This window comes from Petaurus breviceps, unplaced genomic scaffold (genome assembly GCF_028583685.1).
Source record: "Petaurus breviceps papuanus isolate PSGF00001 unplaced genomic scaffold, PetGlider_PUasm1.0 90865, whole genome shotgun sequence".
Lineage (NCBI taxonomy): Eukaryota > Metazoa > Chordata > Mammalia > Diprotodontia > Petauridae > Petaurus > Petaurus breviceps.
Window position 1 is genome coordinate 6,033,077 of NW_027187367.1, and position 17,730 is coordinate 6,050,806.

Sequence of the window (17,730 nt, forward strand, 5' to 3'; positions counted from 1 at the left end):
CCATAAATTCATCAAGCAAGGTATTATAGAAATAAAACAGAAGCTATGTTGGAGGAGAACCAGGAGGGAGCACTGTCATTAAAATCAAAAGGAGAAGAGTGGCCAGGAGAAGAGGGTGATCAACAGGATAAAAGACTGCAGAGAAAACAAGCAGGATGAAGATTCAGGAAAGGCCATTAGATTTGTTCATTAAGAGATCATTGGTACATGTGGAGAGAGCAATTTCAGTTGAATGATGAGACTGGAAATAAGACCACAGAAGATTTAGAAGGAAGTAAGAGGAAAGGTGGAGGTATTGATTATAGATGGATGACCTTCTCAAAGAGTTGAACCATAGAAAATTAAGTATGAAATTACTGAGTTATTTTTAAGGATTGGGAAGATGTGTGTTTGTAGGTAGCAGGGAAATAGACAGTAAATAGGGGGAAATTGAATATTTGTGAGAGAATGAGGACGATGTAATTTGCTGGAGAAAACAGGATGGAATGGATCAAAGTGCATGTATAGGGGTTTACTTTGGCAAGAAGAAGGTTCTTATCTTTTTGTAAGACAATAGGTGAAGAAGGAGATAATAGGGAAATATGTATGAGAGATATGTGATGAAGAGGAGACAAGAGGCAACTCTCAACAAATGGCTTCAATTTTTTTCAGCAAAGCATGAGGCAAGATCCTCATTTGAGAATGTGGAAAGAAGAGTATCATGGTAAACTTGAAGAGAGATGAAAGTGTTTGAAATAGCCTCTGTAGTGATTGAGATAATGAATTGGATAGTGTAGTATAAAATCATTGCCATGCTATAGTGAGGTCCTAACATGTTGTCATCATAATTTCATTATTTTCTCTAAGTTCAATCAGCATCATCTGAAAAGAAGCACAATTAACAGATGATGGGAATAATACAAGTTTGGGACCAGGTGAAGGATGCTATTTGGAGAACACAAAAATAATAGGTAAAATATGCTCTGGTTTTAATGAGATTACAGGAATTGAGCTTTGATCAGGATTTCAAAGAAAGTGAATTGTAAGAGGATTCAGGGAAGATGATGGAATAAGGCAGAAAATTACCTGACTCTCCCAAATTTCTCCACAAATAAATTAAAATCATGCCTCAAGGTGAATTTTGAGAGAATTGAAAGTCAGGGTAAAATTGTTGTCTTCCTAAGATAACTTGGAAGGTCATTAGGAAAGATTGGACCTCTCCAGGTGATGATCTGGCCTGATTGAAGTGCCGATACCTTCAATCAACAAAAAACAAAAAAAACAAGCCCTGGAAGCAGCTGCTGTTTCAGCAGCTTTAGCTTTAGGAACTTTTTCATCACATACAGTGTAGCAGTCATATGGCTGACCAGGGTGAGATTGAAGAGCCTTCTACTGGTCCTGGATGCCAGGCCTGGATGCCATGGCTCAGGAGTAGAGAGGAGTACCTGACATAAGGTCCCCAGATAGTACTTAGAAAACCACAGAACAAAAAACCTGAACATTATCTCCCATACCTCAGTACTAGAGCCAAACTATAACACAAAGTTAACAGACATTAACAGAAATAGCATAACAGAAATAAGCCACTAAAAAAAATGAGTAAGCAGAAGAGAAAGAGACTAACTACAGATTGCTACTATGGTAATAGAGAGGATCTGGGTTCTAACTGTCAACCTATTTAAAAAGTTTGGTTAAAGGAGACCAAAAAAATAGTACTATACAGTTATTTCATTTTATTCCCTTAAGCTAGAGAAACTCATACAAGGAGTGCAGGAGCTAAGTCCTAACTGACGAACAGATGAATTAAAAGACTTTTTATACATTTTAGAACCATCCCAATTCAGGATGACTATGTCACAAAACTTTATGACTTCCATTTGTTACCATCTATGTGTGAGAAAGAAGTTAAATGCAGATTGACAACAAATGGAGCAGGGTCTATTTAAATTTATGGTCTCAGGATATGTTTTTCTCCCAAGATAAGGGGGAATCCTGCCTCCCACCTTATCTGGTTTCTGGTGTCTTGCTGACACAGAAGGCAAGGGAAAGCAGTTTGTTTGATTAATTCAGACTTTGGCTAAAATATGATATTTAATGATTATCAATGCTCAAAAGACAATGAAGTTAAAACAGCTACTTCTACACAGTAGTAAATGATTATAATAACCTTGTATTTGACAAATATAAAGATTTACATTTTGGGGATAAGAATTTATCTGGTAAAAAAAATGTATCTGGTAAAAAAAATTATTGGGAAAACTAGAAAGCAGTCTAACAGAAGTTGGGAAACAACCAATATCTTAGACCATTTACAAAGATAAGGTCAAAATGGACATGTGGCCTAGATATAAATGGAACATATTAGCTGGAGAAGTATTTATGAATAAACAAGAGATAGAGAGCGTTTTAAGTATAAAATGGATAATTTTGATTACATTAAATTGAACAGGGTTTAGACAAATAAAACCAATGTAGGCAAGAATAGAAGGAAAGGAGAAAAATTGTAGAGGTGGGAATTTATAGAGAGTTTCTCAGATAAAGGTCTCATATCTCAAATATATAGAGAACTTTGTCTAATTATTTATAAGAACCAGAGCAATTTCTCAATTGACAAGTGATCAAAGGATATTAATAGGCAGTTTTCAATGAAAAAACAAAACTATATACAGTCATATGAAAAAAATGCTCCAAATCATTATTGATTAACAAATTAAAACAACTCTGAAATATCATCTCATACCTATCAGACTGACTAAAATGATAGAAAGGGAAAATGACAAATATTTGAAAAATTGGGACACTAATACACTGTGGTAAAGCTGTGAACTGATCCAACCATTTTGGAGAAAAATGTGGAATTATGCCCAAAGAGTTATAAAACTGTATATACCCTTTGACCCAGCAATACCACTTTTAGTTCTGCTTCCCAAGATGAGCAAGGGAAGGGAAAAGAACTTATATGTTCAAAATAGTCACAGCAACTTTCTTTATGGTGGCTAAGAACTAAAAAATGAGGGGATGCCCATCAATTGGGGAATAGCTAAGCAAGTTGTTTATATGACTGTGATGGAATGCTACTGTGCTATAAGAAATGGTGAGCAGGTTGGTTTTAGGAAAACTAGGAAAGACTTGCAGGAAAAAGTGAAGAATGAAATGAGCAGAACCAAGAGAATGCTGTATACAGTAACAGCAATATTATTCTAAGAACAATTGTAAATAACTAAGTTATTTTGAGTATTATTAATATGCAAGACCTATGAAAGAAGATGCTGTCTCTAGAGAGAGAACTGATAAATACAAGTACACATAATATGGTTTTTCACACACACACATACATCTGTGTCTAATTGTGGCCTTCTGTAGTGGGGGATGGTAAGGGAGGGAGAAAAAATTAAAAGTATACAGCACAGAACAAAAGAAAACTCAGAAGAAAGCACAGAAAAACAGGATAGTTTTGAAAACGTGTAGTATTTATTGCATCGTTTTTCAAAAAAGTAAACAGTGTGAAATGGAAATTCATGGTTTCATATTGAATTCTCTCTTTGTGTTGTGTTGTCTAAATGGATTTTTGGTGTCTTTTTGTATTTAAGTTCAAAATGAATTTTAAATTACTTTTTAAAAGAAAATGAAGTGCATAGATTAGCAAGGGAAATAAGTTAAGCCTTTTGGTCTCCATCGATATCAGCTTTAGATCCATCACAGATTCACAAAAAAACAAAAACATTTCTCTTATCTTTGCTTGGTCAGGAAGCCTTTCCTCAGAAGTCTCCTCAGTGCTCCCTTTACTTCCTTGTTCCTCAAAGTGTAGATGAAGGGATTAGCCATGGGGGTGATGACACAGTAAAAGAGAGTCAGGAACTTGGATAAATCTTGGGAACCATTTCCTGAAGGCTGCATATAGATGTAGATTCCAGGACCATAAAAAAGAAACACTACTAATAGGTGTGAGGAGCAGGTATTGAAGGTCTTGTACCTTCCATCAGCAGAGGGGATTCGGAGCACAGCTTGAATAACATAGAAGTAAGAAATGAAGATCATGGAAAGAGGACCCAAAATCAAGAAGGTAGCAACCACTGCCAAGGTAATCTCATTGACTGTGGTGTCCACACAGGCCATTTTAATGAGACTAGGCAATTCACAGAAGAAGTGGTCCAGTGCTCTATGATCACACAGGGGTAGTTGGATTGTGAGTGTGGACTGCAGCAATGAGTTGGCCAAACCTATAAGCCAGGCAGTGCTGGCCAGCTGCAGGCAGAGCTGGTAATTCATGATAGCAGAATATCTCAGAGGTTCACAAACAGCCACATAGCGATCCAAAGCCATCATGCCTAGAAGGACACACTCGGTACAACCTAACCACTGAAACACATAGACTTGGGCTACACAGCCCACATAAGTGATTGTTTTAGTTGGACTCCCTAAATTGACCAGCATCTGGGGAACAGTGGTGGTGGTGAAACAGACATCCAGAAAGGAGAGATTAGTGAGGAAAAAATACATTGGGCTGTGAAGTTGAGTATCGAGTTGAGATACCAGGATGATGGCAATGTTCCCTACTAGAGTGAAGATGTAGGAAGTGAGAAGGATGAGGAAGAGGGGTAGATCCAGCCACAGGTAGTTGGAGAAGCCCATTAGGATGAAATTATCAAGAAAGCTTCTGTTTAGGTATTGCATGTCACTTTGCTGTGAGTCACCTGCTGGCATCAATGAAGACAGGAGTGAGGGAAAGCCTAGGGCAGGAGAAGTTCTGAAATCAATGGAAAATGTGAGGATTGAAGCTTCAGGTATCTGCTTCCCTAAGGGTGGTAGCAAGTACAAACACACTGTTCTTCATAGGAAGCAATAAGAAATCGCAATTTACTAGAAGAAATACTTTAGCCTACTGAAGACCCTTTCCCCAAAACAATTAAACTTTTAAAGAGAATATAAATCTTAATGTAGAGAAACTGAAATAATAGTTTAAAGTATTGAAAAGAGAATTTGAAGTAAACAGTCACTTGTTTCACTAGTACTGTCTGCAGAGATGATAACCAGAATAACTGATAAAGACATCTAGGCTACTTGGGAAAGCATCTTCTTTATTCTATCATATATTCACCTAGCAAATTCCTGAAAGATTCCACGAGCAGTTTTACTTCCTGGTAAGAGAATATATTAGTTTTCTATTGGGTTTCTTGACATGTATAACTTCAGTTGTAAATTTTAAAGCTTTACAATAGTTATCTTTTGATGTCTCATAGAATGGAAGTAATCCTGGATTCTTCAAGGCTATGCTATCTTATGTAACTTTTAATAAATACCTATGGAGGACAATAGTTTTAATATTGGACTGTGGATGTTTGTTCTTTCTCCCGAATCCTATCTTTAGCAACACCTGCTTTTAATATTTTTCCCTTATATATGCACATTGTGTTTTTCAGCTACTTCTTATTTGTATCTTTTATATGTAGCATCCCCCTCTGGGTTATTCATTTAACTTTCACAGATGCTGAAAGGTGAGTCCTGAGACCATTTCTCAGTTACAAAGTGCTTTTATATACAATATTATCTTCTTTCATCCTTACAACTCTGAACTAGATGGGAGATAGATAGTATTCCCTTTATTTATAGAAGGGGAGGAGAAGAAAGAAGGAGGAAGAGGAGGAAAGAAAGGAAGGAGAAAGAAAGAAAGGAAGGAGAAAGAAAGAAAGAAAGAAAGAAAGAAAGAAAGAAAGAAAGAAAGAAAGAAAGAAAGAAAGAAAGAAAGAAAGAAAGAAGGAAAGAAAGAAAGAAAGAAAGAAGGAAAGAAAGAAAGAAAGAAGGAAAGAAAGAAAGAAAGAAAGAAAGAAAGAAAGAAAGAAAGAAAGAAAGAAAGAAAGAAAGAAAGAAAGAAAGAAAGAAAGAAGGAAAGAAAGAAAGAAAGAAAGAAAGAAAGAAAGAAAGAAAGAAAGAAAGAAAGAAAGAAAGAAAGAAAGAAAGAAGGAAGGAAGGAAGGAAGGAAGGAAGGAAGGAAGGAAGGAAGGAAGGAAGGAAGGAAGGAAGGAAGGAAGAAAAAGAAAAAACTGAAGTTCAGAGAGGTAAAGTGGGTATCCCAGGTCACTTAAATGATAAGTGGTGGATTCTTCTGATGAAAATTCCAGTACTCCACCATGTTGTCTTTATTCAAATTAACATATAAAAAACACTAAAGATACACATATTGTTTGTAAACAGTGGTTCTGCAAATGTCTCTCAAATTATATTTATCTAATCATCTGGATGATACATGGCCTCAGATTCAGGGAGAATTGGGTTCATGTCTCACCTCTGAAATGTACTGTATCATCCTGGGAACATCACTTAAACTCTCAGTGAGACAGGCATCTCTCTGGGGCAGTTGTTGATCTGTATTAGTAGAGGGAGCTTCTTCACCAAAAATTCTGGTAAAAATCAAAGGTCTGAATTTTTTTAAATCTTCTGCTATTATTGCTGCAAAGATAATCCCATAGAGTATACTCAGAGTAGCCATTCTTGGTTCCAGGTGACCATGTGGGAACTTTGAGTCCTCTTATTAGATGCAGAGTCATTAGAGCCAATGAGTCAGTAGATATACAAAAGAATAGAGTGATAGTGCAGAACTGAGGTGAAATATAAAATTCCTAATCAGTAATTCCCAGGCCACTTCATATTTTGATGAAGTTTAAGTATCATAGTCCCAGCAGAATGTATTACTAGTTAAAATTTAAGTTGTTGAATACTGTTCAGTTAATACACATTTGTGATTCTATATTTAGTATGTTTTATGTGTGTAGGAGTAAATTCTTATACCATACCCAATTTGTATTTTTGTGCCCCTTTTTTCTCTCCACTTTTAAGGGTGTCCTTAGATATGAACCAATAAGTAAAGACATTCTCAGAATCCCCAGAGTAGGAAAAACTTAAAGGGGTAATGAATGTGAAAATAGCAAAGTGAACACCTTGCATTAGAAATAGGCTCCATAAGACGGAACACAGTTCAAATTGCATATCTAGGTATAGAACAAGGAATAAATACAATACCCTACCTTCTGCAGTTACCAGCATGAGATGTGATTAGATGATTATCACATCAGCAATGAGGATAAAATTTTGAGAATGGGGAAATTCTGTGAAGAGTAGAATTTAGTGTATAGGAAAACAAGGACTAATTAATAAGTGAAAGAGGCTAATTCATCTCTATGGTTTTTATGCTTTCAGAGGAAATAATGCAGGGTGGAACAAATTGATTAAAGCAGACTAGTGAAATATATAGAGGGCTAGATCAGTAGGCAGTGTTTCTAAACTCAATTCACTGTCATTTCTTTCTTCCCTCTCCAATGGATACGTGCCCCAAATTTGTTACTTCATGAGTAAACTGCTCTCTATGTGAGTATTGCTTAAGAAAGGAAGATGTGGGATAGAGTACCCTCAAGTCATTGTTAGGGATAGGAAAACAAATGTATGATTTTACACTAAAAAGCTAAGCAGAGAATTCTGGAATACATTTTATTCTGCTGCTTTGCCATTTCTAGTGTTCTATATGTCTATCTCTAAATTCTATGAGGAAAAAGAGGTCCACTGTATTCCAGAAAATACTGAATCTGTGCCTTAGCTTCAAACTCATCACCTTGTCTTAACTCAATTTGCCCCTGAAATTCAATACTATGCCAATTTACATGACAGCCTCTTAGTCAAACATACATCTTCAAAGTCATTCCACCATCAAAACTCTTACCTTTCTACCTCAACTCCCTGATTCACCAGCACCCAACCCCTTTCTTAAATTTGCCTGTAGGGAAGTAGTGAGATTTTGCACTGACCAGAATAAAATGCAAAAAAATCAGAAGAAATATGCAAAATAAAAAAGGCATGTGGATGAATAAGGAAGAAGGCAATGACCTTTCCTTCTTTAGTTAACCTTTGTTCTTTCCCACATTCAAATGTACGTCAAAGGAGCTTTAGGGTTTAAAGTGAAATTTGTGGTCTCAGTTCTACACAATTTGTATTAGAGATTTTGTTTGCTTTTTGACCAGAGACTCCAAAATATATATATATTTGAGAACACAGGCTCCCATTCAGGAATGGAATAGGGTATTAAAAGGCATTTTCTAACCCCAAGTCAGATAGTAATCTGGGAACATGGTCTTCAGATCAGTCCCCAATACACTAAGTAAAAATAGAATAACTGTTTTTACCCTGGAGGCATTCTTCTGTCCTTTGTTAGCTCTTCCTGGCTACAATTCAGTGAATTATAGCTAGAAAAGATGTAAGCCTACTTTTCTCCATAGAACTTTTCTAGGGAAAACACTTTATTAGTTGGGAACAGCTCAGTAGATGTTCTTTAGGAGAAAAGGTCCAGTATATGCTTTTCTACAGATTGCGGAGACCACAAGAACCTCCAGATGCTCAAAAGAGACAACGTCATGCCCAACAGAAATTAGAAATGTGCCATCCAGAAGAAAGCAATGAGACAATATCACTAACAAACACAGGATTAAAGATCCCACCCCCATCTACCTCACTTTTCAGCTCCAAATTCTCCCTAATGTCACTTCTCTACTTGCCCATACACATCTTCAAAACCCAGCCCATTCTAGATGCACAAGAGTCAACTCAAAAAGGAGACACAAAACTGTGATCCCCCTGGAAGATAGCAGTAGTAGAGTCTACCTCGTGCTGGGATCATGGCTTTTAGCTGCCTGAAAAGTCTCCCTGTATCAGGAAAAGTGAAAAGAATGAGGGTCCTCACTTCTGAACTAGTCCTCTAGCACTTGTGATATAATGTATTTACTTCTCCCACTGGCAGAATGATTCTAAATTCAGCTACATGAAATTACTTGTGACAAAGTGATGTAGAAATGTGTACATGTTGCCATGGATTTCTATTTTATAATGCATCATCCTCTACAACCCAAAAGGAAGCACAGATCCTTCACAAAAGGAAATAGTTGAATTTAATAGATGATAAAGAATAGATAATTGATATAACATTGCCCTCTAAATAACTCAGAACCTCACAATTATATGACTTTGGTGTGACTCCTTGAAATAAACTTTTGCCTGATAGGTACTAATGAAAATTTTACTCCAAAAAAGCAGTGTTTCTTGACCAATACATATCATCTCATCTCCCTCATGCATGGTTAATAGGCATATTTGATACAGATGTCTGATGAATTTTTCTCTGAAAGTGATTCTGCCAAGTGACCTTAACCTAATAAGCACCAAACTCTCAAGATTAGGGTCAATTAGTTCAACTGAGCCTTGGTCTGAAACTATACAAACCATTTTTAAAATCTTTAGTGGATGGCTAAAAATACCCCGGGCACTGTAGATCTTACACCATTCAAATCCAACTCTAAGGGTAGGGTCAACTCTAAGTGGTTTCTTATACCAAGTCTAAAATAATACACTGGACCATGGACATGTGGAAAATAATTGTAGGCCAGGCAAGATCATCAATGCAATCTGTTTATTGATACCATGAGTAAGGTTTTTATAGAGTAATGGAACAAAGAAGATAATTATAGGTCACTAAGTTTCCTAAAACTGCTTTGTTCAGTTTCAAGATGCCAGACAGTGATGTCAAGTAGGCCTTGATGATAACCATGTCCTTGCTGATTTCCAAGCCATATGAATAGTATCTAAAATGTATGGGTGAGCTAACACCTACTGGCTAACATCCCAGAACAGGACAGAGCCATGGATCTCAGCATATCAGGCAGTCTCTGATTTACAGCCACATCACAGAGAAAACCAGGACTGGACAGCACAGACTGGCTGCTGGAAAACCCAGAGCTAACTTATCTAGGACCAGCCTGATTCCTGGATCAGATGTTTTGGCTCCCTTCAACTCAGTACCTGTCAGGTAAACATTTATTCAGGTCTACCCTATAATAAGTGGACTCCCACATAGACCAACTAAGCTGCTGAGACATTTTTAAAAATTGAGGGTGGCAATGACCATGATCCCACAAAACTCTACCTATCAGTTGGCCTTCATGGAGTTTTATCTGGCCCAGTTGGCTATGATGCCCTGACCACTGATCTCATAAGCTTTTACTTCTAGCTGTCTCTCAACAAGAAAATGAAGGGCTAATAAAGATGAATTTGAAGTAGGAGGGACAGAGCTAGGAGGCATACCTCTATTCATCTCACTTTAGAAGAGCTTCCCACAGCCACATGGAGCATTAGTGAGCAGAAGTAGACGGAGATATTGAAATAAGATTCAGCAAGTCCTGTCAGAAGAAAAAATGAGAATTGCTCCTCAGGAAAGACCTGCTATAGGTTGAAAAGGAGTCTTAGACTTTAGCAAGCTTGAAGTCACTTATATCAAACAGAAAAGTGAGGAGTATTTCCCCCCAAGGAGTCCAGGACTTTGAGGGAAATTGATAAATTTCTCTTCATGGAGTTTCTAGGACTGGGTTCAATCACAGATAATTAGCATTTTTCCTCTGGATCCTTCAGAGGATTGTTTAGGGATTAACAAGGGGGAGAGTCTCCCTGGAGAAGCATCATTTACTTGTTTACATGTTGCTTCATATTACATCAGTTCCTTTAATCTCTTCCACACAGCAAGAGAGAGAGTACAGAAGGCAGTTGCCATTTCATAGAGATGGTTTAATCCGGGGGTGGGGAACCATTGGCTTCGAGGTCATATGTGGCCCTCTAGGTCCTCAAGTCTAGTCCTCAAGTGCAGCCCTTTGACAGAATCCAAACTTCACATCTGCTCTGTGAAGTTTGAATTCTATCAAAGAGCTATGCTTGAGGACCTAGAGGGCCACATGTGGCCTCGAGGTCAAAGGTTTCCCACCCCTGGTAAATCACAATTTTCATTTCCAGCCATGGATGTGGATTTGTAAACAAATTTGTTTCCATGTTGAGCATTGACACTTCTACATTCTGCATGGATCAATTTATTTGCTTGTTGTTGTATAAATACCCTTAATCTTCAGTATGTTTACACATCTGCTAGTCTCAAGTACATTGTGAAGTCCTTGGCAGAACAAGATCCACAGCTCCTCCATGCACTTTAACATGACAGTTAAAGCACTGTCAGACAAGCATTTTCAGAAAGTATATAAAACTTGCAAAGACTTCCAATGGAGTTCTGACCCCACTATTTCTCTTGATCTCTCAAAGTTTCAGTATCTTCATTTGTAAAGACTTCAGCAGTTTTAGGTTCTGTAATTTTATTGATGTGTGTATTTACCCCACCAAAAAGATTACAATCCATCCTTGACATAGTGGGCCAGCTTTATGAGCTACTGTCACTGAAAAAATTCATTAACTTGTAGTCATCCTTCTAGTAATGAGTGTCTATGAACTTAGGCTAGTACTTTGACAACTAAAAATTGAATTAAATATATTTTAATTAATTAATTAAAAATTAAATATATTTAAATCATGTGGTCTATTGATCAGCTCTATAAGTGCATATTCAGTCACAGGCAGCCCTGGGTCATGAGTCAAATGATCTGGTTTTGAGTTCTGGCTCTCCTATTCACTCATTGGGTGGCCTTAAGCAAATCACTACCTATCACTGGTCCTCAGTTTATTTAGATATGAAATTAAAGAAGGTGGATAAGATAATATCTCAGGTCACTTCCAGCTCTAAATTCTATGTTCCTACTCTCTTCATTTCTCCTGCATATTAATGTATAATTTATGTAGAAGGCATAGCTCACAGGTTCTCCTCAGAAATGCAAAGAAAAGAATTCGCTGGTTTTATCATTTATCCAAAATAAATAAGAAACATCATGTCAGAGAATACTTTGCCTTCTCAAAATGCAACACTAACAATAAGCACTTTTTTTCACTGATCCTTACTTCAATATCTGCCTTAGAGAGTAGGTTCTATGAAGAATTCAGTATGACTTCAAAATTAAATTGACATTTTTTATACTCAGTGATTTCAAAACAAGAGTGAACATAAACATAGCCAGATATTTAGAAAAAGAGGCTTACAGATTGGAGGAGTTGAGCGCCTACATATAATACATAATTTCTTCTAGGAGAGAGTTGGGGAAAGATAAGTATAATAAGCTCCAGGAAAAACACAAAAATTGAAATTGGTTTTAATTCAGTAGACAAGAGATGATTAGTTATCCATGTGGGAATCATGTATGAATCAACTAACTCTGCATATTGAACAACTTTTGAAAAAAAAAAAACAGATCTTATGGGGGCAGAGCCAAGATGGTGCATAGAAGCAGGAAAACTCGGTGCACTCCCCCCATAACCACCTCAAATACCTATAAAATATGATTCTAAACAAACTTTAGAGCTACATAACCGACAAAGTGACAGAAACAAACAAATCTCCTACTGAAGGCAAGCCAGAAGACCAGAAGGAAGGGTCCATTGCAGGGTGCTGGAAGCAGAGCCCACCCCCGTATGAGCCCATATTTTAGCCCCAGGGCACCCTGACTAGCGGCGGCTAGAGGGACTTCAGGAGAGTGGATCACCAGCAGCTGTGGTCATTGCCAGAAATGTCACCATAGATGCCAAAGGCAAAGTAAAAGGTCAGTGTGGACTTTGGGAAGAGGGGGACCTAGAGTGTGGTCCAGCCTTTGCCCCCAGGGTGAGAAGGCAAGAAGCAGTGGAGGCACTGCGGCCCTGCATGCCATGACAGAGGCTTAGATCTAAACCCACCCCACAAGCCTCCCCATGGCTGCTTCAGAGCTCCTGGCCTGCAGATCATAGGGGGACCAAGAGACCATTCTGAGGGATAATGGCTCTTGCTTTTACCTGCTTGGATCTGGATCTCTGTCTTGAGTGGAGGTCCTGGGGTGTATGACAGGTGCCAAAGCCTGTGGAGGTTTCAGAGAGGGCACCCAACTAATAGCTCCAACAGCTGCAAAAACAAAGCTCTCCTCTCTGGAAACAGAGTTCTACTGTGGCAAAAAGTTCAAACATCAAGTAATTGAGTGGCAATATGAGCAAGCAAAGGAAACAAAGAAAGCACAGCAATCCAACTTTAGATTCCTATTTTGGGGACAAAAAGGATCAAAGCATGGAACAGGAAGAAGACAACAAAGTCAGAACTCCTGCACCAAAAGCTTCCCAAAAAACAGTATGAACTGATTATAGGCCATAGAAGAGCTCAAGAAGGATTTTGAAAACCAAGTAAGAGAAGTGGAGGAAAAATTGGGAAAAGAAATGAGAATGATGCAGGAAAATCATGAAAAAAGAGTCAACAAACTGACTGAAGAAAATAACACCTTAAAAAATAGACTAACTCAAATGGCAAAAGAGGCCCAAAAAGTCAATAAGGAGAAAAATGCCTTACAAAGCCAAATTTGCCAGATGTAAAAATAATTTCAAAAGCTCACTGAAGAGAAGAATTCCTTCAGAATTACATTGGAGCAAATGGAACCTAATGACTTTCTGAGAAATCAAGATGCTATTAAACAGATCCAAACAAATGAAAAATAGAAGGCAATGTGAAATATTTCATTGGAAAAACCACTGACCTGGAAAATAGATCCAGGAGACATTATTTGAAAATTATTGGACTACCTGAAAGCCATGATCAAAAAAAGAACCTAGAAATCATCCTTTAAGAAATTCTCAAGGAAAATTGTCCTGATATTTTAGAACCAGAGAGAAAAATAGAAAATGAAAGGATTCACTGATCACCTCTTGAAAAAATCCCAAAAAGAAAACTCCTAGGAATATTACAGCCAGATTCTAAAATTCCCAGAGCAAGGAGAAAATATTACAAGCAGCCAAGAAGAAATAATTTGAATATTGTGTAAACACAATAAGGATAACACAAGATTAGCAACTTCTACATTAAGGGATCAAAGGGCTTGGAATATTATATTCCAGAGGTCAAAGGATCTAGGATTAAAACAAAGAGTCACCTACCTAGCAAAACTAAGTATAATGTTCCAGGGGAAAATATGGTTATTCAATGAAATAGAGGACTTTTAAGCATTCTTAATGAAAAAACTGGAGTTGAGTAGAAAATTTGACATTCAAATACAAGAAGCAAAAGAAGCATGAGAAGGTAAACAGGGGAAAAAATCATAAGGAACCTATCAAAGTTGAACTATTTACATTCCTACATGGAAAAATGATAATTGTAACTTATGAAACTTTTCTCAGTATGAGGATAGTTGAAGGGAATATAAATGCATATATATGTATACATACATATATGTCTATATAGGAGGGCATATATGAGTGTGTGAATACATATGTGTATATGTGTGTACAGGTATACATAGACAGAAGGCACAGGATCAATTGAATAGGAAGGGATGATATTTAAAAATAAAATTAAGAGGTTAAAGAGGAACATAATGAGAGGAGACGGGGAGAGGCAGAATAGGGTAAATTATCTCACATAAAAGAGGCAAGGGAAAACTGTTACAATGGAGGGGAAGAACAGGAAGGCAAAAGGGAATGGGTCAACCTTACTCTCATTAAATTTGGCTTAAGGAGGGAATAATATACACACTCAATTGGGTATCTTACCCTACAGGAAAGTAGGGGGGAAGGGGATAAGAAGGGGGATAATAGAAGGGAGGGCAGATTGGGGGTCAGGGTAGTTAGAAGCACACACTTTTGAAAAGGGACAGGGTCAAAGTAGAAAATAGAACAAGTGGGGGGGGGATAGGATGGAGGGAAATATAGTCAGTCTTTCACAATATATCCACTATGGAAATGTTTTGTGTAACTACATATGTACATTTTATATTGAATTGCTTATCTTCCCGGTAAGGGCAGATGATGAGGGAGGAAGGGAAAGAATCTGGAATTCAAGGTTTTAAAATCAAATGTTTAAAAAATATATTCTTTTTTTTACATGCACTTGGAAGTAAGATATACAGGCACTGGGGTATGGAGATCCATTTTGCCCTACTGAAAAGTTGGAAGGGAAATGGGGGAGGATATGGGAGAGAGCATATTGGGAGAGGGAGTATTCAGTGGGATCACTGTTCTGGGCTGGTGGATAGGGGAAAGATGAGGAGAAAATTTGTAACTCAAAATCTTGTGGAAATGAATGTTGTAACTGAAAAATAAACATAAAATTAAAAAAAAACAGGTCTTAGATGTCAGGTAATGTGGGCAGCAAGGTGGTGAACTTAGCATTTTTTTAATTACTTAGGACCCCTTAGGTGGCCCCCAAACTTAAATTATATGCTAAACATAAAGCAATTTCAGCTATTTTCATGGTCTAGGACACCAAAAATCTAAAACAAGATAAAAAAACAAAAATCCAGCAAAAACCAGAAACTGAAACTCACTGACCTGGAATTCACTCAGCATCTCTCCCCCATTTCCCATGCTACTGGTAGCAAGGCAACATAATTAAACCCAAAGACATGACAGAGGCTTACATCGAAACCCACCCCATGTACACTGGCTCCTCATCCCTCTTTTCAGTGCTGCAGAGACCCCAGCTCCAGGTTCTGGAAGTTTTCTAGGGCCTCAGCAGCCAGCTTAATGACAGCCTTTCAGGAGCAAAAACCTGTCAAGGGCTACAACCTAGAATCATCAACTCAGCAAAGCTCTGAAGTGCTGGTGCCAGGCCCAAAAACTAGGGAACAGAGAGAGTGGGGTGGGTCACCAGGACAGGACACTGAGCTGCCCAGCGCTTCACCAAGCCTGAGCAAAGAGCACGGCATCCAGCTGGGGCCATTTCTGATTACCCAAAAGTCAGGTGAGGTGGAGACCTAAGCTGATGAGATTGTGAATTGTACAGTGTGCTAGCAGGCTGAGAAAACTGAGATTCAGCCCACAAGGAAAACACAGTCAGAGGGAAGGGAGTCGGAATTGAGTAAAAAAGAAAATAAGGGGATAGGAGAAACACTAAAAGTGACAAAAATACCAGGAAGAAAACATCTGAAAGACCTTGAACATAAACAGATAAATCAAAGGGAAAAACAGTAACAACAGAAGGAGATATGGCCTCCAGATCCAGTAAATCAGTTCAGGCAACTATGCAATAAATACTGAAAAAAAAGGAAAATGGGGCAGAAAAAGGTGGCACAGTGAATAGAGCACTGGCCCTGGAGTCAGGAGGACCTGAGTTCAAATCTGGCCTCAGACACTTAACACAAAAAACTATCCATGTGACCTTGGGCAAGTCACTTAATCCCAATTGCCCCCTACCTTCCCACTTCCAGAAAGCAAAAAAACAAATGAAAATGAACCAATACTCAATGAAGCAGAGAACCCTGTAAAAGTTGAGGAGAACATGGAATCACAACATGCTGTTTCTGAATGATTTTAAAGGGAAATGAGAATTTTGAGAGAACTAATAGAATTGAAAAATTTGAATCTGTTCTTGCAAGCCTCACCAAATAAATAAAAAAGAGAACATTAGATTGGGAATTTAAATATACAGAAGTGAAAATCAATTAGAAGGGAAGAAAAAAAAGAACATTAAAAGAAAATATGCTTATTGTGCAAGCAAATATAGATTTCAAAGACAGGATGCATAAAGATAACTTAAGCCTCATAGGTCTCCCAAAAGAACACAAGAAAAAAAAATTCTTAACACCTTAATGAAGGAAAAAAAAAACAGAAGATAACTTGCCAGAACTTTTGAACATAGAAAATGAAATTGCAATTGAAAGAATTTTTACATCACCTCCAGAAGAAAAATAAAAATTAAGGCTGCAAACTCCAAGATTGTAGAAACTAAATTCAATAATTCAATTCAGAAACTGTAATATGAATGTAAATTTGAAGATCTTCCCTGCCCCTAGGCTAAAGTGCACCAGAAGCCTGGGGTGGGAGGCTTGTTTTTCAGTAGATACTTTTTGATTGGCCAGTGGGTCAATAAGATTGTTACATTGTCTGAGCCAGGAGAAGGCTATATAAGCCCTGATGTGTAGCTTTGTTTTGGGGCTCACTTTGAGAAGTGTTCTGTGATTTGATCTGGATTCTGGGAAGCCGTTGTCCAGAGATCCCCGGCTTTGAAAAACCCAGATGTTGATTGGGTATGGATGTAATGGTTGGACAGTTTGGAAATCTGTCTACTTGATCTGTTTCTGTCTTGATAATTCTGTCTGTATATTCTGAAGTTCAGGGTGCTGACCTCTTTCCTTTTATCAAAGAAGATCCAAGAACCTGTGTTGGCAGCAAAACCTGAGGACGCTTGGGGTGCTTGCTGCCACAGAAACCCAAATTCTACAAGCCACCAAGAGAAAGACTTTCAAATACAAAAGAAAAGAGATCTGAATAACACAAGACTATTCTGCATCCACTAGAAAAAAGGAGAAATGAATGGAATATCTTTTCTAAAAAAAGATGAGGTCTGCTTTGAAAATAATCTTTCAAAGCAGACCTCATCTTTAATCACACAATTTACTAAAAGGTATAGAACTGAAATATCAGATCGAGAGCCTACAAAACCCTTATTTGTGGCCCAAAATAAATCAAAATGTAGTTAGGAAATATTTAACAAAATAAGTATAAAAACAATGAAATAAAATAATATTACATTTTAAAATGAAGTCGGTATGTGGCCCATATGGATTATTATATTTGGATTACTGGCCCTTGCTTCCATTTGAGTTTGACACCTTCACTATGAGAATATAAGGACTCACTCTGCTTATTTTTTGTTGACTATAAAAAAAAGTACTTGACTTGGTAGAACAAAATGTCCCCTTATAGACTCTCTTCCAATTTAGTTTCTCTCATATAAGTATCAAAATTGCTTAAGATTCTTTTTTATAACTGTCTCTAATCACCTGCCTTCCACCTACCTTTCTCCTTTCCTGTCTCCCACCACCACCACCACACAAATACAAA

At 37.5% G+C, this 17,730-nt stretch overlaps 1 protein-coding gene and 1 pseudogene across 1 annotated transcript in view; both read right to left on the reverse strand.

Annotated features, from left to right (window-relative positions):
* Nucleotides 1-15,320, reverse strand: part of LOC138150038 (patr class I histocompatibility antigen, B-2 alpha chain-like) — a 34,675-nt gene extending 19,355 nt beyond the window's left edge. The window contains exon 1 of the mRNA XM_069073391.1: nt 15,317-15,320. The gene's annotated coding sequence lies outside the window, so the exon portion shown is untranslated. The remainder of the gene's footprint in view (nt 1-15,316) is intronic.
* Nucleotides 3,797-4,611, reverse strand: LOC138150304 (olfactory receptor 2B11-like; annotated as a pseudogene).
* Nucleotides 15,321-17,730: the final 2,410 nt, after the last annotated feature.